The 23,120-nt window shown below is 39.1% G+C and overlaps 1 protein-coding gene across 10 annotated transcripts in view; it reads left to right on the top strand.

The window, feature by feature from the left end:
* FBXO34 (F-box protein 34) overlaps nucleotides 1-23,120 on the top strand; it is an 88,752-nt gene that overhangs the window by 47,872 nt on the left and 17,760 nt on the right. For 2 of the 10 annotated variants that reach the window (XM_057542978.1, XM_007192897.2), the window contains exon 2: nucleotides 5,435-5,522. The exons of the other annotated variants lie outside the window; for them this stretch is intronic. The gene's annotated coding sequence lies outside the window, so the exon portion shown is untranslated. The remainder of the gene's footprint in view (nucleotides 1-5,434; nucleotides 5,523-23,120) is intronic. 10 annotated transcript variants of the gene reach the window in all.

The raw sequence follows: 23,120 nt of genomic DNA on the forward strand, positions 1-23,120 counted from the left end.
TGAATACTATATGAGTTTTAAATATTTTGATAACCGTATAATCGGTTTTCTCAGTGTATGTATTTTCACTTTAAAAAATAATTCCAGAGTCTATAGTGTTTGCACACTGCCAAAGAAGTTTGTGGCACGAAAAAGGTTATATACCCCTGAGCTACACGTTCTCCACTGTGACTACAAAATGGCCCATGTTGATTCTGGTCGATGTGAAAGAACTTTTGGACATTGCTTTTTCGGGGGGCTGTGTGTGGTTGGGGGAATCATCTCTGCATTGCTCTCTCACGTTTCCGGAATGAATGGACTATGATTATGTAACTTTCCATGAATACTGAGCAAGCTAGATAGACGCAAAATGGTGATGATAGAAATACATGATCATCTCTGTTTTGGATATCTTTTTTTGCAAGAATTAAGTTTCTAAATAGTTGTTCCATTTGAGGGATGTAGGAAAAGACCTTTTATTTTAGGTTATCTGCTGTTGATTTTCCAAGCCAGGAGGACTAACTTGCCAAAAACAAAAGTTACCCGCACAACACATGTACTGCACAAAATATTTCTGAAACAGATGATCAGTTGGAAGGCTGTATCACCTTAAAAACATTCGGGCATTTGCTGCTGAGTTTTTGTGTTGAGTGTGTGTGGTGATTTTTTTTTCCCCCATTTTTCTTTTGTGCTTGCTTGACTCTTAGTAATTTACGTATTAATTGGTTATGAGAAAGGAAATAGTAAATTCTTCATATTAGTAAGAATTAGGATTATACACAAAACTCAATAGCTTAATTAGAACACAAAGACTGCTAGAGTTCTGTCCTGTGGTGAGTCGTTATTGCATTTGTAATACATTTATCTTTAGATTGGGTAGGGTGGGATTTGCATTCCTGGAGTTACAAAGAGTTTCCAGATTCTTATCAGTCAGTATTAGGAGTGACTGTTTTCAATGGTGATAATGAGGCTATTCCCAGGAGGAGACTTAGTCACTGGCAGAATTGTCAGAACCCTGAAATAGTTTGGGAAAACTTAGAATGGAAAAAACAAGCCTTTCAGAAAACAAAATGTGACAAAAAGAGCTGCTTTTGGGGGGAGGGTTAGATGGGGATGGATGGAGGTGGCAAGAAACCAGATGAACTTTCCTAAGGCCGAGAGCTATCTGGAAGCTGGAAGAGATGAGTATTATTTACCTAAAGCACTCTAGTGTGAACATGAAGTTTTGAGTGTCCTAAGATTAAGCTGGTTAACAGCCACTAATCTGGAAGTATGTTCTTTGTGTATATTGGCAAAGTTTAATTTCACTTTGACAAAAAAAGAAATTCTTCTGGTAGCAGCTTGTTTTTGTTGCCAGTTTGAGAAAAATTTAAGGCTTTTTTTTTTTTTTTATGTCAGAGGCATGTTTTTCTGGCATTAGGTATACGTGTGTAAGGAGTGTTCATGATCCTACAGGCCACATTACCTAGGCTAGGGTTTACTAATTAATAATGAAGACAAAATAATCTTTGCCATGATTAGGCAGAATGAAGATGAGAAATGTAGACCATGCCTTCAGGTATGTCTGTCCCACCTCAATTTTAAGTGCAAAAGGAATCTTTTTTAGATTAGGATTTCTTCATGGCTACCTGCCTGCCAACATAACAAGCTGTAAAACCTTGTTTAGTTTTCCTTAAATCCAGAAATAATTCTATACCAAATCCAAACAAATCAAATCACTCTTAAAGGAATAAGTGAAAACATGTGTAGCTGCTTGAGCTGGACTACATCTGTCTACAGATAGGCTCAGTTCTCTGTGCTAAGCAAATTCCTCCTTAAATATCCTATGCTGACCATGACCACCATCATCGTTCAATCTGGAGGTGCACAGAGGATGTGACAGCATTTACTTATCTGAACTGTGTTTTGTAAACTGACTATAATAACTTTACTAGCTAGATAAGAGTCAACCTGACCGCTATATAAGGAAAGAATAAAAACAAATGCTAAATGCTATCCAGTTGTGTTTAAATAAGGTATCTTGTAATTTACATGTACTGAAAGCTTTTAATTTAGTGTCTGGAATAATAAAGATGTGAAAGAAATGGAATTTGTTGCCCTTAAAGGCACACTCTAGAGTTAGTTGTGTTTATTATTTGAATTTCTCACAGGGTTAAATGGAAAGTCTTTTTTATAGTGTTTTGAAAGAATGTAGGCTTGCAGAGGGAAACCCATTGTGAGATAGGGAGTCATTTGGTGTGAACTGCTGTGGTAACTCCTGGGAGGTAAGCTACCACCTTTTCCCGAGCTGGGCCAGGTTGGGTATCATATGATACAGGAATATCCCTAAATAATAGTTGGAGTATCTATAAGATGATTATTAACTTTTTATTGTGCAAGTAGTAAATGTTGTAGAAAAATTGGAAATACAACAAATGAAAGGAGAAAAATTTCTTGTTGGGAAAACTTGTAATCTGAAAAAGGAATCATGAACTAAAACTGAACTTCTGCTAGTTTTTCTCATGTTTTTATTTTGTATTTTTTTTCTATCAAAGTGTTAAATGTGCATAGTTTAAAGATTCAATAGCTCTGTAAGACTTGTTTTGAAAAGCAACAGTTCTCCCACTTCATCCCCCACTTCTCCCTCTCTAGAGGCAAAAACACTTTAATTTCTTATAGCTGATTCTTACCTCTTTGTTCTTGCAGGGGAGTAAAAATTCTTCTTCCTACTCTACTCCTAGGTTCTCTAGCTAGGGCCCTGTAAATGGACTGACAAGAGACATACTAACAAAGGAAAAGCATACAAATTTATTTAATATAGGTTTTGTGTAACATGGGAGTCTTCTTGAGGAAATGTAGACCTGAAGAAGTGGTTTAGCTTGAGCACTTTTATATTGGGTTTGAAAGAGTAGAAAGTCATGGAAGAATGTGATAGGACAAAATAACATGAGCTAAAGTTAGTAAACTGGGGAAACAAGGCCAGTTACTTTGAATTTCTCTCTTTGTCCTTCCAGCTTCAGAAATGAGGATCCTCCCTTCCTCCAGGTATAGGGAGGGCATCTCTCACATGAGGGTCTTAGGATCTGCTTCAGGGTAGAAGAGAAGGTCAGAGAGTCCTTCCTGCACCTGTCCTTTCTCAGATTTCTTCAGCTTAAAATATTCACTATGCCAAGGCACCGTTATTTTGGGGTAGCAAGTTCTGAACCTTGTCATTCTTAATAGCATTCTTGTATTCTGATTTCTTAATTTCTCAGCTTCAGGTATTATCTCTTGATTTCCCATTATGGCAGATGAGGATTTAGTTCTTTTTCCACATCCTCAGGTACCGTTTCTGTTTTCCTGTCCTGGTATAGGTGTTCATAACTGCTTAGATCAGTATTCAGTGTTTACACTGAATACTGGAGGTGGTCCAGTAGTGGTCCAGTGGTTAAGACTCTGCGCTTGGTGGTTCAGTGGTTAAGACTCTGTGCTCCCAATGCAGGGGGCTCGGGTTCGATCCCTGGTCAGGGAACTAGATCCTACATGTGGCAACAAAGACCTCGTGTGCCACAACTAAGACCTGGCGCAGCCAAAAAAAAAAAAAGTATATATATATATATACACACACACACACACACACACACACACACAGACACAGACACACATATACACACACACCTTTAAAAAAAAAAAGAGTGAATGTGCTATTCACAGTTAAGCCATGTAGTAATCTGTGAACACTTTTACTTTTACTTTTCTATACAACTTTTGGTTTTCCCTAGAATTTATATTTTTCTTTGTTGCCTACTTTTATATTAACTCCTTTTATAGTTCAAATTGCAACTTGCCCAACTTCCCTTTCAGGATTCTGACACTTCAGGTGTTCCATTAGCTTTCCATCTTCCTGAAGGTGTGCTCCCATCTGGACTGGTTGCCCACTGTTTTTTTTTTTTTTTTTTTTTATAAAGGTAGTCTTTTAATACTTTATTTATTTATTTTATTTATTTATTTATGACTGTGTTGGGTCTCTTAGTTTTCGTGTGAGGGCTTTCTCTAGTTGCGGCAAGTGGGGGCCACTCTTCATCGCGGTGCGGGGGCCGCTCTTCATCGCGGCGCGCGGGCCTTTTCACTATCGCGGCCCCTCCCGTTGCGGGGCACAGGCTCCAGACGCGCAGGCTCAGCAGTTGTGGCTCACGGGCCCAGCCGCTCTGCGGCACGCGGGATCCCCCCAGACCAGGGCTCGAACCCGTGTCCCCTGCATTGGCAGGCAGATTCTCAGCCACTGCGCCACCAGGGAAGCCCTGCCCACTGTTTTTATGCATACTTCTTATCCTGGGACTTCCCTTCACCAGCATCTTGGGGTTACTCTTTGCCTCTGTGTGTTGGATTTCTTGTTTTCTAGATCTCATATCTTACTGTGTCTTACTTTGTCAGAATGTATTCTCCAGTAGCTGCCTGAGAAAGATTTATGGGAGTTTGATTTTTAATCACCTCTGAGACCTTGAATGACTGAATATGTCTTACTCTGTCCTTACTCTTAATTGTTTGTTTGGCTGGCTATAGAATTCTAGCTTGCAGATCTTCAAGGCATGACTTCATTGTTTTCTAATTTCTTCCATGTTTACTGCATTGCTCTTGAAGCTGAAAGCCATTAAGTTCGTGATTATACGATCAGTTCTTTTATTTCTAAGTGTTTAAAATTGCACAATAATGTACCTTAGTGTGAGTTTGGTTCCCTTCATTGTGCTGAGCACTTGATGAACCCTTTCAATCTGGGAACTGTTTTGTTGATGACTTTCTCCCTTTTTTCCTTTTTATCCCCTCTTGAACTCTTATTTTTCAGATATTGGACCTCCTGGACTAATCTTCCAGAATTCTTATGCTATTCTATTGAGTTTTTCATTTCAGCTATTACATTTTTAATTAGCAAGAAAGCATGCTTGTGATCACTTTCTGACTCTCTCTGTTTTGTCTTTTTTTTTTTTTTAGCATACTCTTCTGGCTTCATGTTTGTAATATTTTGTCTTATGTTTCTGAAAATATTAATGGTGTTTGTCTCCCCAGAATTTTCTTCTGCCTACATAGTCTCTATCAGGACTAGCTATGTACTTTGTAGGGCTGAGTACAGAGTGAAAATATGGGACCCCTTGTTTAACATTATTAAAGCATTCCAAGACAGCAAGAGCATAGCGTCAAACCTAACATGGAGCTCTTCCAAGTACAGGGTGTTATGTGACTGCCCAGGTCACACGCCTATGAAGCTGACCCTAGTCTCTCTCTCAGCTTTCTTTTTCTGTTTCTGTTTCTATTTTTCATACTAGAGATGTCTAACAACTCTTGGCTGTTTGCTAATATTTAAAAGTGGGATCCTAAGAAGCTGACTGCGAGCTCTGAAAATGCAAGTGGGACTTACCAGTTGTGAGCTTTGAGGTAGGATGATCTATCTGGTCAAATTTAGTTTGGGAACTTTTCAGTATCTTTGTATTTTTCCTTGTAGACTGATCACTGGTCAAATTCCCCAGAGACATCTCTTCTAATCTCCACTGCTTGGAAGTGAAGGCCTCGCTGTCAGCCTTTTGGGAAAGGTATTGATAGAGGGGGCTGGGGTCAGTGGCTAGTACTAGCACATCATAGACAATTGTTAAATTTTCAGGAACTTTGCGAGTGAGTTGCTACATACAACAATTATTAAAGGTTATGCAGATTTATAATTAAATGTTATATTAAAAATTAATAAGTACTAAAACCCTACCACTTTCGATGTATTGTATTACTTTTTTTTTTTATTGTGGATGCTCTTGAGAGTATGTACATCTACCTATATGGTGGGAATACTATGTAGTAATAGACATCTCTTCTGAACTCTGCATTCAGTGACATCATTTGGTAGCTTGAAGCAGCTATACTAGTAAACAGCAAACATACAAATAACTACACTTGTCCTCCCACCCCCCCAAACCCCAGCCAGTTGTTAAACATTTATTTACCAACACACTATGGACTGGAATCTAGTACATATGTTAACTTAAACTGCCTTCACCTTACCTGGTGATTCCTAGTCCATATAAACCTCTGTTTATTTATAAACCTCCTTAGATTACCTTCAGTCTTGCAAGGGTGAAGGAAGGGCATTTGTCTGCCTGCCTGAGAGAGTGAAAGGGAATCTGAGAATTGCATTTCAGAAAGATTTTCTGTTAATTCTTCCCATTTATCCCTGCTGAGCCTTTTGGAGAAGTATTCCCGGAAGCTTACCTTAGGATTCAGTTTTCTTGGGTCTTTGGGTCCTTTACCTTTTAGTCATTTATTTTCCAGCTTTCAAAAATTTGTGGCTGTAATCTTCAGTTCTCTTCATCTCTGTGGGTTTATATCTTAAAAAAAAAATTATCCCTTGGTGTTTGGGGAAGGATCAGTGAATAGCTATGTGTTTAGTCCACCATCCTTACCCAGAAGTCTTGGATCTGATTCTTGAAAAAAATAGGTAAATAGATTCAACAGTTTAAGGGAGTTCTCAGCAGGCTTAGCCAGTCTCCTGTTGGTTTGCAAATCATATATAAATGCAGTCAGGAAAAAATTCTACTGATTCTAGAATACTTTTCATTTTCATAAAGGAAGAAGTAACCATCTGTAAGTAGATGTTGAACCAGATGACCTGCTGTTAGTTTTTGATATGGATGTGTGGGGACATAAGGAAATACAGAGCAGTTTCAGGTCACATACTTCGGTATTACAGAGAATTGGAACCATAGTACCTAGTTGTCTCAGATTCTGTAGCCATTCCAGTTGCCCAAGTGGCTGGATCTGGCAACCTGGTCACCTCATCCACTCTGCAGCAGACATTTATTGCTCACTCATCTAGTGAGTCTTCCAATCTTGTGACTTTGTCTCCATTCTTAACTTCTTTTGCTCAAATTCAGTGTCCCGCTTTCCCCATTAGATTTGATGTGTTTGGGTTGGTTAGACTCTCATTACCCTTAATTTCACACCAGGCCACCTCATAGTCCATTAAGTTCTCCTTTGTCTATTGATTGATTGATGGATGTGTGGATGGATGGATGGATGGTTGCCTTAGGTCTTCATTGCTATGCACAGGCTTTCTTTCATTGTGGTGGCTTCTCTTGTGTTTTAATTAGAGAGTTTTTCCCCCTCTGTTTATGAGACACAGGTCAGACACTTTGTATGTGCTAATGGCTGGGGGGTTTTTTTGGTTGTTATTTGTTAGTTTTTGTTTTTTAAATCCGTTGTAATTTCTGGTGATCTCCTGCCTGGGAAGAAATGCTTCTTTTTCTCAGGATGGCTCAGGGGGATTAGGCCAGGTTTTTTCCATATGATTATATGCTCTCTACAGAGAGTCTGAAAAGACTTTTTTTCTGGGCTTTGAACTTTATTCTTTTTTAAAAAAAATAAATTTATTTATTTATTCATTTATTTATCTATTTTTTTGTCTGAGTTGGGTCTTTGTTGCTGCGCTAGGGCTTTCTCTAGTTGCGGCCAGCGGGGGCTACTCTTAGTTGGGGTGTGCAGGCTTCTCATTGCTGTGGCTTCGCTTGACGCAGAGCATGGGCTCTAGGCGCGTGGGCTTCAGTAGTTGTGGCTCACAGGCTCTAGAGCACGGGCTCAGTAGTTGGTGCACGGGCTTAGCTGCTCCACGGCATGTGGGATCCTCCCAGACCAGGGCTCGAACCCGTGTCCCCTGCATTGGCAGGTGGATTCTTAACCACTGCGCCACCAGGGAAGCCCTGAACTTTATTCTTATTAAAAAATCTTTCATGAGTACGACTATTAAATCATCTTGAATAACATATTTAACAAGGCATCTTATGTGAAAACAATAAAATACTATGAAATTGGGACTGTCTTGGGGTGTGCAGGTCCTAACTGTCATGCTTGCCCTAATCTCTTCCTCAGAAACTGACCTCCATTTTCCTTGGCATTGCCCACAGCATGCATCTGAAATAGGAAATCTAAAAATGAGGGACTTTGTTGGTATGGTTTGGGGAGAATAGTGGTAGCATTATGGTACCTTTAATAAAAGCTCATTCAGGCGGGTGGACTTTGTCTAGGTGATAGTGATTGCCTGCTTAACCAGCAACCTCAGAGGAGCTCCTTTTCTCAGCCCTAGGTGATAAAGCAGTTAGCCCTAAGGTAGTGGTATAACCTGGAGCTGCTGCCACACCTCTCACATCTTTGAAATGCCCCTAAGCTAAATGGTAGGGTGAATTGTTTGCCAAAGTTACCAGCAGGGTTTTTTAAATTTTTCCTGCCTCCCTTCACTTAGTGGACACTTTTAAAAAATGAGTTTTAAGATGAGAAAGCTTAAAAAATTTTTATGTATAGTCATGGTCTTTAACTTTTGCTAAAACTGGGTTGCTGTTGAAATAGCAGATGGGTGTGATAAAAATGGGAACATGTCAACTGTAAAAAGAAACCAGTGCAGATTAAATCACAATTAAAAATATCTCTAATATGATTCACTAAAATGTTTTTCCTTTGGGTTAACTATTAATATTGTGTCCTCTTTTTAGTCATCTTTTGTCAAAACCAAGGAATGAAAAAAAAAATGGACACAGAGAAAATGACCAAGGGTGGCTTTGAAATTTCTTCGTTCAAAGATTTTTAGGACATGGGGTTTCCACAGTCAAAGAATCTTGAAAACAAGACTTGTAAGAACAGGCTGATATGGACTTTTTGCTTTTTCTATTCAAGTTGTCAAAAAATGGATTATACTTATTAGCAGTATCTGGTCCTCTTGTAATATAAGGAGTATCAGAAGGATATTATCCACAGAGGCCTTAAAAATGATTCCTTATGTCCCTTGTACCAGTCCCCAAAGTATTGTATACCTAGTATACTTGACCTTTTGCTGAGACAGCTTGCAACATTTCTAATTGGTCCCAATGCTTAGCTCAGTGCCGAGCCCCAGTAGGTGTTCAGCATTTGTTGAATACAGAAATGAATCAGTACCTGTTTCCAAACTGGTGCTTTTCATAGCCCTTCTTTGTAAAGCCGCTCCAGAGATCTGTCAAGAACACTAATCCAACCAGGCTACTTCCCTTTGAAAAATCCTTCAGTGGCCCTCATCTACTGGAAGTTTTGCTTCTCAGACTTTTTTCCTCCTAAAATTATTTTTGATATTATAAAGTTAACATACTGTGGTCAGAAATATAAACAGTGTTGAAAATAGATGTGAAAAAATACATGTCCCTAACTCACCTTCCAAAATATCCAGTTTGCTGGGCATTATATATCTTTCTATATATTGGGCAAACTGTATATAGTCTTTTCAGTTTTGTTTGTTTTACACCAGTAGAATTATGCTAAAATATTGACACTCAGCTCCTTCCCAATTGGCTAGGGTGAACTATTTAATGTCATGGAAATTAATCTTTTGTGTATGTTGCAAATATTCTCCCAGTCTTTTGCTTGTCTTTTAACTTGATGGTGTCTTTTCCCCAAATGTTTAAAGTTTGTATTTAGTCAGATATGTCAATATTTTGTGTTTTTTGCTTAGGAAAGGATTTACTTCTCACTAAGATTTTAAAATCATATTCTCATAATTGACAGTATTGAATTTTACAGTTTACTCAATATGGCACTTTTAAGTTTTTATGGTATAGTAGGCATCTACCTTTTCACTCAGATATTTGGTTTTCTCAATTTATTCAAACATTCTGCTTTTCCCACTAAGTATGCATCTCTAATATTGAGGATGCTGCTATCTTGAACTCCTTACCTGTTTCTGCTCTACTGCCATACTGTTTTGGTTACTATAGTTTTAGCATATGTTTTGGAGTTTTTATGTTTTTCCCACCTCAAATCTTATTGACTGTTCTCTTCCATTTACTTTTTAAATTTAGATGTAAATCACATACTGTAAGATTCACCTTTTTTTCTTTTAATTTTTTTTTTTTCTTTTTTTTTGGCTGTGACATGTGGCATGCAGGATCTTAGTTCCCCAACCAAGGATCAAACCCTCACCTCCTGCAGTGGAAGCATGGAGTTTTAACCACTGGACCACCAGGGAAGTCACCTTTTTAAGGTGTATAGTTCACTGGTGTTTAGTGTAGTTACAGAGTTGTGCAACCATCACCTCTAATTCTAGGACATTTTCTTTCTTTCTTTTTTTTTTTTTTGGCTGCTCTGTGTGGCTTGTGGGATCTTAGTTACCTGACCAGGGATTGAACCTGGGGCCATGGCAGCGAAAGTGCTGACTCCTAACCACTGGATTGCCAGGGAAGTTCCTCTGGGATATTTTATCACTCCAAAAAGAAATTCTATGCCCATTAGCAGTCATTTCCTATCTCTCTGTGCTCTCTCCCCTCCCACTGCCAACCAGCCCTAGGCAACCACTAATCTACTTTCTGTCTCTATAGGTTTGCCTATTCTGGGCATTTCCTACAGATGAAACCATATAATGTGTGACCTTGTTATCTGACCTATGAGTCTTTCACTTAGCATTAATATGTTCAAGGTTCATCCATGTTGTAGTACATATCAGTACTTCATTCCTTTTTATGGCTAAATAATAATCCATTGTATGTATATACCACAATTTATCTATTCATCTGCTGGTGGAAATCTGGGTTGTTTTCCCCTTTGGCTATTCTAAGTAGCTCTGCTATAAACTTTTGCTTACAAGTATTTGTTTAAGTACCTGTTTTAGGTACATACTTAGTAGAATTGCTGGGTCATGTGGTAATTCTTTTTAAGATTTGTTTTGTTTTGTTTTGAATTTTGATCTTTTATCTGATAAGTTTTTGTACTATTAAACCAAATAGTTTTTAATTTGATTGTTTAACTTGAAAGCCCCATAACATATAGTTTGCAAATAATGACAGATTTTTGTCTTTTCCCTCAATGTTTTAATCTTTTTTTGTAATATGATGGCTGGCATCTTTATTCTTGGTTCTAAGAGGAAATATTTTTAATATTTTGCTGTTGTGTATGCTATTTCCTATAAATTTCGGGTAGAGTGCTTTTATTAAGGTAAAGTTTTACTCTATCCCTAGTTTGCTAAGAACTTTTTAAAATCAGGAATAGACGCTGAATATTATTTTCTTTTAAGAATTTATTGAGATGTGGCATCTCTCCTTTAAACTGTTAATGTTTTGGGAGCATTGGGCTTGGTACCACTATTTGCTTTCGTTGATTTCCTGGTTACTTCAATGGATTTTTCTTCCCATCCAGACCAATCTGAAAACCAATCTGAGAACCTCTGTTCTGGAAAATCTGTAGTGCCAGGTTCAGTGATGGTGTAGAGCTATACGTGTTAGAATATACTCCAGCATGTTTATTTTCTTCAGTTCTCTTATTCCCTTCATTTTTTTCTTGTAAACTAAACAATTTAAAATCTTGTTATTCAGAGTTAAGAAACACACTCCTTTACATGTTTATAAATACACTCCATAATTGCTTCTGCTGCTCCTCCTACCTTATTCCTGATAAAAAACAAAGCTACCGAATGCTTTGAATTTTCAGTGGGAAATTACATCTGTTCCTAGGGCCCTCATCACCATAGTAACAAGGAGCCAACTCCATTGCTTTTCAAAAGGACCTAAGACAATCCAAATACCTTTTCATAGATTAGACCGCAGGCCTGCTCAAGGGGGTGTCTAAATATCCTCAGCATACACAAAATACAACTGAGATAGTTTGTAGAGGAGAGGAAGTCAAATCTAAAATCCCCTGAGTTGAGGTTCCATCACATTACGAAGACTCCAAACAGATCCTGATGGGCTTTACTTTCTGCCTGGTGATGATCAAGTAGCTTCCTATTAAGGCTCATTAATATGACCACCCCACTCCACCCCCAATCCACATTGAAGATAACTGGTAGAGAAGGTCTGGGACTAGAGAATCAAATGAGGCAAAGGTTAAAAGTGATATTTATTTAGTTTTTGGCCACACCGTGTGGCATGCAGGCTCTTAGTTCCCTGACCAGTGATCGAACCCACACCCCCTGCAGTGGAAGCTCAGAGTCTTAACCACTGGACCACCAAGGAAGTCCCCAAAAAGTGATTTTTATCTTTGGGCCAAATTGTGTAGGTGGGGCCCACAGGTAATCTTTGGTTTAAACATGTTGTGGTTAGATTTTTATTTTTGGCTGCGTTGGGTCTTAGTTGCTGCACACAGGCTTTTCTCTCGTTGCGGTGAGCGGGGGCTACTCTTCATTGCGGGCTTCTCATTGTGGTGGCTTCTGTTGTTGCAGAGCACGGGCTCTAGGCGCACGGTCTTCAGTAGTTGTGGCCCGCTGGCTCTAGAGTGCAGGCTCAGTAGTTGTGGCACATGGGCTTAGTTGCTCCGCGGCATGTGGGATCTTCCCGGACCAGGGCTCGAACCAGTCTCCTACATTGGCAGGCAGAATCTTAACCACTGTGCCACCAGGGAAGTCCTGTGGTTAGACTTTGAAGTGCCTTGCCACCTGAAACATCTACCCTGATTTTATCTAATCTATTAGCTTATGAATAGAATTAAAGAGCTTAGGAAAATCAAAGTATAATTCATTGTGGACTAGCCAAATAATTTTCTGTATGGATAATGATGGCCAAAAAAAGCATAAGTTTAATTATTATCAGGAAAACAGGGGAGTTTGAGATGCAGGATAGAAAAACTCCCAATAATACAAACTCTGGGGAGTATTTTGATATTAAGTAAAACATCCTAAAGCAATTGGTATAATTTTTATTCAACGGTATTGAGTGTCTGTAACATATGGTTTGGGGCCTGGTAGATATAACAGTGAACAAAATTAAGTCTTTTCCTAGAGCTGATGTTCTAGCAGAGGAAAGATGCACCAATATAGACACATCAGGAGGGAAGGAGAAAGTGCTGCAGAGAATGTAAAGAAGGGGTAAAGGGAATAGGGAATGCAGGGGAGTAATACTCCTTTATGTGGATGGTCACGGAGTGTCTCTTGAGAAGATGACATTTGAGCAAAAATGTGGAAGAAGTCAGAGTGACACAGGTAAGTATCTGGGGGAAGAAGCAGAGGGAACAACAGCAAGTGTAAAGGCTCTGAGGTGGGATTGTGCTTTGAGTGTTTGACAAAGATCAAGAAGGCCAGTCGCGTTGGAACAGAGTAAGCAAAGGGGGGAGAGACGAGTAAGGAATGAGAGATGGTGGGGTGTCATCGTAGGGGAAACCATTGAAGGGTTTGGCATTGAAGATGATATTGTTGAATTTCCCTTTTTCCTTATAGGATCACTCTGGCTGCTGAGTTTGAGAGTAGACCATATGGGGAGTAAGAGTAGAATTGAGAGAGACCAATAGGAGACTCATGCAGGTGAAAAATGCTAGTGGTTTAGCAGGGTAGTAGCAGTGGAGGTGGTGAACGGTAGTTGCATTTTGATTATATTTTGAAGGTAGAGCCAATGGGATTTGCTGATGTGGTTGTGAGAGGGAAAAGGGGGTCAAGGATGATTCAAGGGTTTTTGGCTTTAACAATTGGAAAAAGGATTGATGTTTACTAAAATGGGAAAGATTTTGGAAGGGTGGTTGTGGAACGTGCACAGGGAATCAGGATTTTGTCTTGGATGTTTTGAGTTTCAGATGCTTATTAGATATCCAAGTGGAGATTTAGAAAAGTTAGTTTACAGACCCGGAGCCCTGGAGAGAGGTTGGGAGCTGGCCACTTTGTGCACTGTGTAGGTTATTTTTAGAAATGTTAGACTGGGGGTGGGGCACTTAAGGTGCCAGTTCCCAAACTGTTTGAGGCACCCTGAGGCATCATAGCCAACTTGGGTTGCTGCAGGTTACTTTCAGATTTCCAGGAAAGCATTACAGATGGTGCATGTGCTTGATGTGTGTTTTTTTAAAGTTTTAAAAAAGATGTTTGAGTTATGTGCATGTGTGTGTCCTGTGCTGCTGGGATCAACTGAGTGCAGTTTTGTATGTGCGCCTAGTGTTTCTCACAGAAGAAATCCTACGTAAGCAAACACAAAATTCATAGTTTACTCAATTTGTTCCCCAGTATATCAGTCAATCCCGTATAGCAGAACTGATTTTACTTATTTAGAAGTTCTTGGAGGGTGGGGTAGAGACTCTGTCCTGAAAGGTAGAGAACCACTGCCTGGAGGGCCAGGAAAGGGCTGATGGGTATTTGTGCAAAATGTCTTTAAAAAGCAGTTTATTTCAAAAATTCTTGCATATTTTGCATTCTTTCTCTAATGTATTATCCCATTCTTAAACCTTAAAAATGATTCAAATTAATGCCATGGAGTAACATTTGTGGCAAGAATGAATGGTTAAGTAGGCTCTTCTCTTTCAAGTTAGTATACTATTCAACTTTGAGATAAGATGACTCTCAGAAAATTAGGGAGAGTTGAGTAGTATTGGATGCAATCAGACATCTTTAGAAGGAATATAATCTAGCAAATGAGCAATTAGAGAGATTTAGATCAACGGAACTAGTTCAAACTCAGAAGAGTAGGAACACCTAGGAAGTTAAAATCCATTTAGTTAATCAGCTGAAGAAAGTATGTAATAAATGGAAGTTGATTAGGCCTTAAGGAGGAGCTTAAAAACAAAAATTTAGGGCTTCCCTGGTGGCGCAGTGGTTGAGAGTCTGCCTGCTAATGCAGGGGACACGGGTTCGAGCCCTGGTCTGGGAAGATCCCACATGCCACGGAGCGACTGGGCCCGTGAGCCACAATTGCTGAGCCTGCGCGTCTGGAGCCTGTGCCCCGCAGCGGGAGGGGCCGCGGTGGAGAGAGGCCCGCGCACCGCGATGAAGAGTGGCCCCCGCTTGCCGCAACTGGAGAAAGCCCTCGCACGAACCGAAGACCCAATACAGACAAAAATAATAAACAAATAAATAAATAAAAAAAAACAAAAACAAAAATTTAAGCCACGTTTGTCCAGCCTTTAGGAGAGAGAGGGGTGTGGGAAGAGGCTGAATCTTCCTGTGTTGAGTGAGCTCTTTGCCGGGGGCGGGGTGGTATATAGAAATTGATTATAGCTTGGTTGAATTCTTCCTTAGATTCTTCTTTCTTTATTTTTTTCATGTATAACCCAAACCTCCTGGTTTAATATCAGAAAGAGGGGACAGTATGAATGGAGGACTCAGGTGTTCCAATTTCTGAAATTGGAATTTTGATCCCCATTACGACTTAATAAATTGACACACTGATTTATAGTATGAGCTAGCCTTGGGAGCCTTGCCAACTCAGAGCACAGTGATAAAAGTGGGTTTCTGGTCCTCCATCAGTGTGTGAAGTTATGGCTAGGTGGTCATCTCATGATTCCTTTGTGATTCTCAGGATTTATAATTCTAGCACTAAGGAGGTACTATTCAGGAAACCAAATAAATATCACACAGTTTTTTGTTTTGAGCATGAAATAAAAGAATTGCATGATCTTAAAGGATATTTAACCAAGTTTTGTGTTTCTTGAAATTTTTGAAACACTCCATTTCTTTCTATTCAGTATTGTTTTGGAGAGTCACTGAATTTTCTTTGTTTCTGGACTTTGTGGGATGTGGGTAGACATGTGACGGTGGGATAGAATTAAAATACCTGTGTAACTTTTTTAAAAAGGCATTTGGGATTTAAAAAAGAAAATTTCACAATAATTTGATTTTTCTAATAAAATTTGCCTATTTTAAGAGGATTTTCTCTTAGCCTCTTGAGCCTTCACATTTCCTCTAGTCCTAGTTTTATGCTAGGAAAAATGTTAATTTCAGTGCTTTTTTTTTTTTTTTTAACCTTATGACTAGCCTTTGTTTTCATGTTGAGTTCAATCAAAGATAATTGTTTTCTTCTTTGATTAGCTTGTTCTTTGTTCCTCTAACTACTGATGACCCTCCCTTCCCTTCCCCATCTTCCCAAATAAGAGCCTGTGGAAGGCATTTATCTATAGTTTTGATTTGCGTGTTTTCTGTAACCATTAAAGAAATTTAGAGCTGAGTGGCATCAGATAGCCATGATGTCACTTTTCTCTTTCTATCCAAATTAGTTTTTAGTATTGAAATTTGAGGAAATACTGTGCACTTAGGCTAACAGTGAGTGACCTACAGAATAATCTACCTATTTTTAACTTAATTCCTGGGTATTCTTCCTTTCCCTGTATTATCTCAATCTCTCCTTTATTTTTTTTTGTGTGTGTCTCCATAAATATCCTTCTAAAATTTGTTTCAAATCTATTTAGAGTATTTCAGGAATGGTTTGAGCACATACCAGGATCAGAGTCAGTGTTCAAAAAGACCTTGCTTTTTGTGCCATTTTGCTTCTGTGTGTTATCCTGATAGTCTCATCTCATTTCTGGATTTGTCATATAAATGGGCACTCACATTCTTTCTAATGGGTTTTATTTATTACATTTTTGTTTCATGATACAGTGACTAAACATAGCTTTCTGAAATCTTATGCCTATATATTATCATTAGTACATGATGCATATACTTCTTGCTTCCCTTTCCCTCCATAGATAACTTTATGTATCATATGCTTTATTCATCTGTCTCTCACCTAGAACACAGGTTTGATGAGAATGGGGATTTTTGTACTTGCCCACTGCTCTATCCCCAATTTCTGGAAAAGTTCCTGGTACTATCTACTGTAGATGCTCAATAATACTAAGTGAATGAATGAAAGATCTGTTCGATAACTTAGCTGTCTAACTGTGAGATTTGAATAAAAGGAGAAATAATTGCTTGAACATTCAAATTAGAGGCTAGAAATTGTTTTATACTTGTGATGTGAAATGGAAGAAAATTCACCAAGGTTTAGGATTGGTGAAAATTCCCAAAGGTAAGGGGCCCGATCTCTTTACGCCCCTCCAGATGGTAGCCATTTGAGTGCAACTACCAGTGTTGCCGATCTGGATGAGGATGGGCCTACCTTTTTTGTAGTTTTAATCAAATCACTGTAGTATACACTTACATATTAATAGTTTTTCCTGTGCGGCTCTTATCCTCTCTTTTACTGAATAACTTCTGGTCTTGGAGCAGTGTTTTGTAAATTTGAGGAACATGTGAATCCCATCCTAAGGAAGAAATTTACTGAGGCCCTTCAATATGAGTAGAATTGAAATTTTTGTAGGGAATTCCCTGGTGGTCCAGTGGTTAGAATTCCACGTTTCCACTGCTGAGGGCCCGGGTTCAATCCCTGGTCAGGGAACTAAGATCCCGCAAGCTGCGTGGCGCAGCCAAAAAAGAAAAAAATAAATTTTTTTTACATTACATTATAATGTAGTTAAATATATAATGAACAAAACTAGTAAACCTTGTATGCTTCTAGATCTTAGGCAACTATAAAGAGCAAATAGGTACATAATATATACAATACTTCAATATTATTTTGATGTTAGTTTGAATAAAGTTTGAAAAACTAGATTGATACATGCAATATAAATGCTGACATTCAATCTGCATATTCTTATGTGTTTGTCGTGTTTTAAAGATATGTGACTGTGATAACTCACTCTCAACTTTTTCTCCATTTGAACTGCTGCTGAAACCTTTGCTCACATTGTTTGGCTTTCATTTTGCCCTCATTAAATTAGGGTTTCAAGCATATGGCAGCATATCTGTAGGTATTAAATAATTATTTTCTAAGCGAATTCAGGAACTGAAGAATATCCTATATGATTATGCTTTGGTGTTTAATATTTTTCTCACCTAAACATTCCACTCAGTAGAAGTAAGAATTATAGTGAATGTTACTCTCCATGAGGGCATTGTTATGTGCAACACTGAATAGACTGATTTAAAGGGTCTATTTATATGGGAACCTGGGTCTAGCACTATCACCTCTCCATAAGTTCCCAGGTAATGCAGGTTAGCTTCTGGTTTGCCCCTGGGTAATTTTTCGTTCTTTGCTAATCACTGTAGAAGATTTTTCAGATACAAAGCTCTTTCTCAGATTGTCTTTTACTACGCTTTTTAAAACTGGGAGGGAAGTGTTTAATACAAGATGAGACTGAATGTCAGTTCCTGAAATAAAACATATTGTAGAATGTTTTCATAAGGAGAACTTGGTGAACCTCTTTATTTAAATCTTTTATAACTTAAAATGTGTGTTTAAAATTTTTAGCGTGTCAGAAAATGTTGACCTCTGAAGTAATGACTACATCACTACTGTGATCTTGAGCAAGTTTCAGTTTCTGGACTTTTATCTCCTTTTTCAGCACAGTGGTTGCAGGCTGTGAACTACAAAAACACTGAGGAATATGAAGTTTGTGGTGACGTGAGGGCCACAAGGGGACAGGTGGGCATGCAGAGATGGGGAGAAAGAAGGAGCAGCTGGTACAAAGGCCCCAAGATGCAGATGAGCTGAGGAACAGAAAGAGGGCCAAGTGAGATGTTTGTAAAAGTGCTTTGTAGATACAAAACATTCCTTACAGCTCAGGTGCTGTTATGTTTAGGGAAGATGTTTGTTTTCTTTTTCCAGTGGGCTATGTTTGTTAGCTACAGGGCCATCTTGCCTAGGGAGTAGGATCCTGCTTTGAGGATGGAAAGCAAGAGTTGGACCCATGAGTCACAAATTCTAGCAGTTTGTGAATTAGGATTTCTGTTAGTTTATTTGTGCTAATAATCTTTTATATAAGATTGGGCAGTAGGAAAGAGGAATAAGCTTATTACTAGAAATTTTTGGGGAAGGAGTTTTGTATCATTTCTAATTCCTACCATGTTTGGTTTTGCTTGCTGTGTATAGTTTTGCATCTATTATAAATCTGATCTTGGGTGTCAGTTTTTCCTTTGTGGTTTGGTTTGTTAACAATTGAAGTACCTAAGGTTCTGGGTGTGAACTCTGCATGCTTTATAACTAATTTAGAACCAGGGAAGTTAGGGTTTTCTATTGAAGTAATTAAAGCATTGTGATATATATATATATACACACACACACACACATATAAACTTTATATATATATATATAAACTTACACAGAAATAACCAAATCATGATAATAGGACATAATTTATGGTTTTATATACCTTAAAGATGGAAGTTTTAAAAATTTCTTGGTGTCTTCTTTTCTAGTTTGGAAATTTATTATACATTTATTATACATTATACATTTTGTTAATGCTGTTTATTATACATTTTGTTAATGCTGATGTTGGTTTGGCTTTTTTTTTTTTTTAATCTATATGTAAACATGACCTTAGACAGCTGTGTTTAATATAGTAAAGAGTCATGGGGAGACTTTACAGTGTTTCTTGTTGGGACTTAGTGTCTATGTATTTTAGTATTTAAAGGATGTGGTTTGGGGCTTTGAAAATGAGGAGGAGGTTGCCTAACTCATAGCTGAATGCCTGCATATCTAGGTTGTTCTGTCCTGGAGGTTATTAGTGACATGAAAGTTTTGTTTTTTGTTTTTTTTTAAATTTCTTTTTATTAGTCTGGTGTGAAAAAAATGAAAGTTGTTTTTATTCTAGTTAAAGTGACAGTATTAAGTATTGTGGCTCTGTGTGTTTGCGCATGGCTGAGAGTAGGATTTTCTTTAAAATCTGATGTTGCATAGGAATGTTTTAGGTAACTAGAGTGCTGGAAGAGAGCTGCTGCTCAAGCCAAACTAATTTTTGCTTTGCAGAAAAGTGGCTTGGAGAGTCTCTGTGTCTCCACCTCATGAACCTCCCATCTCTGAGAGAGCAGGGTGCTAGATCAGGAAATGATGGGTGGAGTTGCTTAATTGCATCAACTTCCTGGGCTGCCCAAGCATTGATTAGTCAGACACTCATAATGTTCCATTTAAGAGGTTCTTGCTGATTGGCTGGTTTCTTTTAAGTCCTTAGGTTTGACATTCATGCTTACGAAAACCCTTGCCATGTGCAAGGCACTTTGCTGCATGCTCTATGAGAGATACAGAAAGGAGTAAGAGTATTCTTACCTTTCAGGAGCTTACAGTATCGTAGGGGAGATGAAGACAAGATAGACCATGGTAAGTGTCCCAAGGGAGTAGTTCTGGGAATTCAAGCAAGGCTTATAGTAACCATTGATGGGTGTGGGTGGGGCTGTGGATGAGACCTGGGCAGGGAAGGGCCCAGTTGGGTTTCAGTAGTTCCTGTAGGTAAAGAGTGACAAAGATGTTGTTAGGTAGGGAAGAAAGGTCAAATGGCTACTGTGAAGGTGAAGGAAAAAGGAGGAGGAGGCAGAAGCTATTAATCATAAGCACTGAGATTTCCCCAAAATTCTGTCCAAAATTGTTTATGTGCATACTCTGGCATTTTTCTGGGCCAGAGAACTCAGACCTTTTCTCAGATTCTGAAAAGGATCCAGGGTCCAAGAAGATTGAGAACCATTGTGCTGAGTTATCAACCTTAGATGACTGAGAGGATGTTGAGGCTTTGTAGAGAAACAAGGAGGTCATGTGGAACAGTTCTCCTTGTGGGAGGTAGGGTGGGATTTGGGGGAACTGAGCTTTTGAAATGGTCCCCCTAGGGGGGCAGGTTGCCTTGTCAAACTGGGTGTCCCACCTACCAAGTTAGGTGGGTCCATTAATAACCCTGTATGACCCTGAAGGGCAGCTGTTTTCAGGAGCTCCTTAACATTATTTCCCCCTTTATTTGGAGTTCAGATTGATGAAGATGTGGGAGACGAGGATGCTATTGTAGAATAGTTCTGGCATTTACTTTTCATGGAGCTCTTGCTGTGTGTAAAGGGTTCCGTGCTTGATCCAATGGGGTATTTATAAAATATCGGACAGGGAATTGCCCTTAAGGAGTTGATGGTATTGTAATGCTTTTCCTTTGGCTTTTTGTTCAGCTTGGATCTGTGTTCAGTTATCTTCAGGTCTTTGACCATTTCCTGGGCAAAGAGAAACACTTCTATTAAAATAAACTTGAAGTGACTTTGGTCTGTGACAGTTATAAATATACTGTACTTATAATTAGGAACCTCTGTACAACTGATTTAGTGACTTCTGGACAAATCATTTGACTCGTCTATTAATTGTTTTTTTTTTTTTTTTTCTTAATTTATTTATGGCTGTGTTGGGTCTTCGTTTCTGTGCGAGGGCTTTCTCCAGTTGTGGCAAGCGGGGGCCACTCTTCATCGCGGTGCGCGGGCCTCTCACTATCGCGGCCTCTCTTGCTGCGGAGCACAGGCTCCAGACGCGCAGGCTCAGTAATTGTGGCTCACGGGCCTAGTTGCTCCGCGGCATGTGGGATCCTCCCAGACCAGGGCTCGAGCCCGTGTCCCCTGCATTGGCAGGCAGACTCTCAACCACTGCGCCACCAGGGAAGCCCTATTAATTGTTATATGAATGTATGTGTTTGTATACACACACATGGCCTCATTTAAAATACTATGAAGCACATTTTAAAAATGACCTAGTGGGGGGGCTTCCCTGGTGGCGCAGTGGTTGAGAATCTGCCTGCTAATGCAGGGGACACGGGTTCGAGCCCTGGTCTGGGAAGATCCCACATGCCGCGGAGCAGCTGGGCCCGTGAGCCACAATTGCTGAGCCTGCGCGTCTGGAGCCTGTGCCCCGCGACGGGAGGGGCCGCGATAGAGAAAGGCCCGCGCACCGCGATGAAGAGCGGTCCCCGCACCGCGATGAAGAGTGGCCCCCGCTTGCCGCAACTGGAGAAAGCCCTCGCACGAACCGAAGACCCAACACAGCCAAAAATAAATAAATAAATAAATAAAATCAAGTAAAAACTTTAAAAAAAAAAAAAAAAAAAAAAATGACCTAGTGGGAATTCCCTGGCCGTCCAGTGGTTGGGGCTCCACGCTTCCACTGCAGGGGGCACGGGTTCGATTCCTGGTTGGGGAACTAAGATCCCACATGCTGCGTGGCATGGCCACAAAAGACCTAGCACATAGTATTCATTACACTTAGTTGGTCAGCTTCCACATTTGTGAAATGGGAATAATAAATAATAATAATAATTTTATGTATCTCATAGAATTGTCCTGAAGATGAAACTAATACATATACATACATAATCAAATTCTTTAGAATAGTGTACAGCTTAAGTACTCAATAAATATCAACAGCTACATTATTAATAATAACATTTTAATATTAATACTATCATTTCCCCTACCCCATGAGTGAATGTGAGGCGACTATTGTTGTAAAAGAATTTGCAGTAAGATGTCTTTAAATAGTAAAATTCCCTATGTATTTATTTAAAAATTTATGTTTATCTTTAAAGTTGTGGAAGTTAAGTGCACTTATACAAGGCAGAGTCAGGTATTAATTAGGCTGCGCATTTAGGTTACAGCATGAGGGATTGAAAGCCATATTTGTTTAATTAAGAAATGGGTTGATTGGCCTTGACCACTGTTGTCTTTCAGTTCTTTTTTATTTGACTGCCTATGTGTTTGTCTCCCTTTTCTTATCTTTTTTGTGCCTTCTGGTTTATTTCCTGTTCAGTTTTCAGTAAAGGGTGTGGAGTAGGGCAAGAAGAACTTATGTTGGTTGGTGCCCTGGGTCTGAACCAGGAAGGAGTGCTGCGTCAGACAGCCTGGGGCTTAGTGGGGATGGACTTAACAATGATCCCTGCAGAGCTGCCCTACCCAGGGAACCTGTGAATTCCACAGTTTCTCACTCCAGATCAGATGGTATGCAGCTCCAACTGTGTGTGCATAATGAACATTTCTGGGCTCATTCATCCATTGTTTACAAATGCTTCCATTTATTTATTTCCCCTTTTAAATATGAGAAAATTTAGTTGTGTAACAAAAATACAGAGCTAGAATGATAAAACCCCACTTTGCCATTGCCCAGCTTCAACAATTTATCACCTCATGGCCAATCTTGCTTGATTTATACTCTGAATCTCTTCTTCTCCCCCATATTGTTTTGAAGACATCGTATCATTTAAGCTAAAAAGATTTTAGGATGTATATCTAAGGGATGAGGACTTCAAAATACATACATACATATATGTTAATTTTTATGGTATGTCTGTTTGACTGAGGATCCACATATTTGGCTGATTGATTGGTTAAATATCTTAATGTGTAGGCTCCCCTCTCTTTCTTTCTCCCCCCAGCCCCCCTTCCATCTTGGAATTTGCTTGAAGAAACCAGTCTTATTTTGTTCTATAGTTTCCCCTCAATCTAGATTTTGCTATTTTGTATTCCTCAAGTTTTTAGCATATTTCTCTGTCTCCTGCATTTCGTCTGAGGCTGGCTTTAAAGGATTAACCAGATTAGAATAGATTTTTTTTTTTTAAGTGTCTTTTTCCCCCCATCAGGAGCATATAATGTCTGGTTGTGTTTCAGTTTTGTGATGTTA

Source organism: Balaenoptera acutorostrata, chromosome 3 (genome assembly GCF_949987535.1).
Source record: "Balaenoptera acutorostrata chromosome 3, mBalAcu1.1, whole genome shotgun sequence".
Lineage (NCBI taxonomy): Eukaryota > Metazoa > Chordata > Mammalia > Artiodactyla > Balaenopteridae > Balaenoptera > Balaenoptera acutorostrata.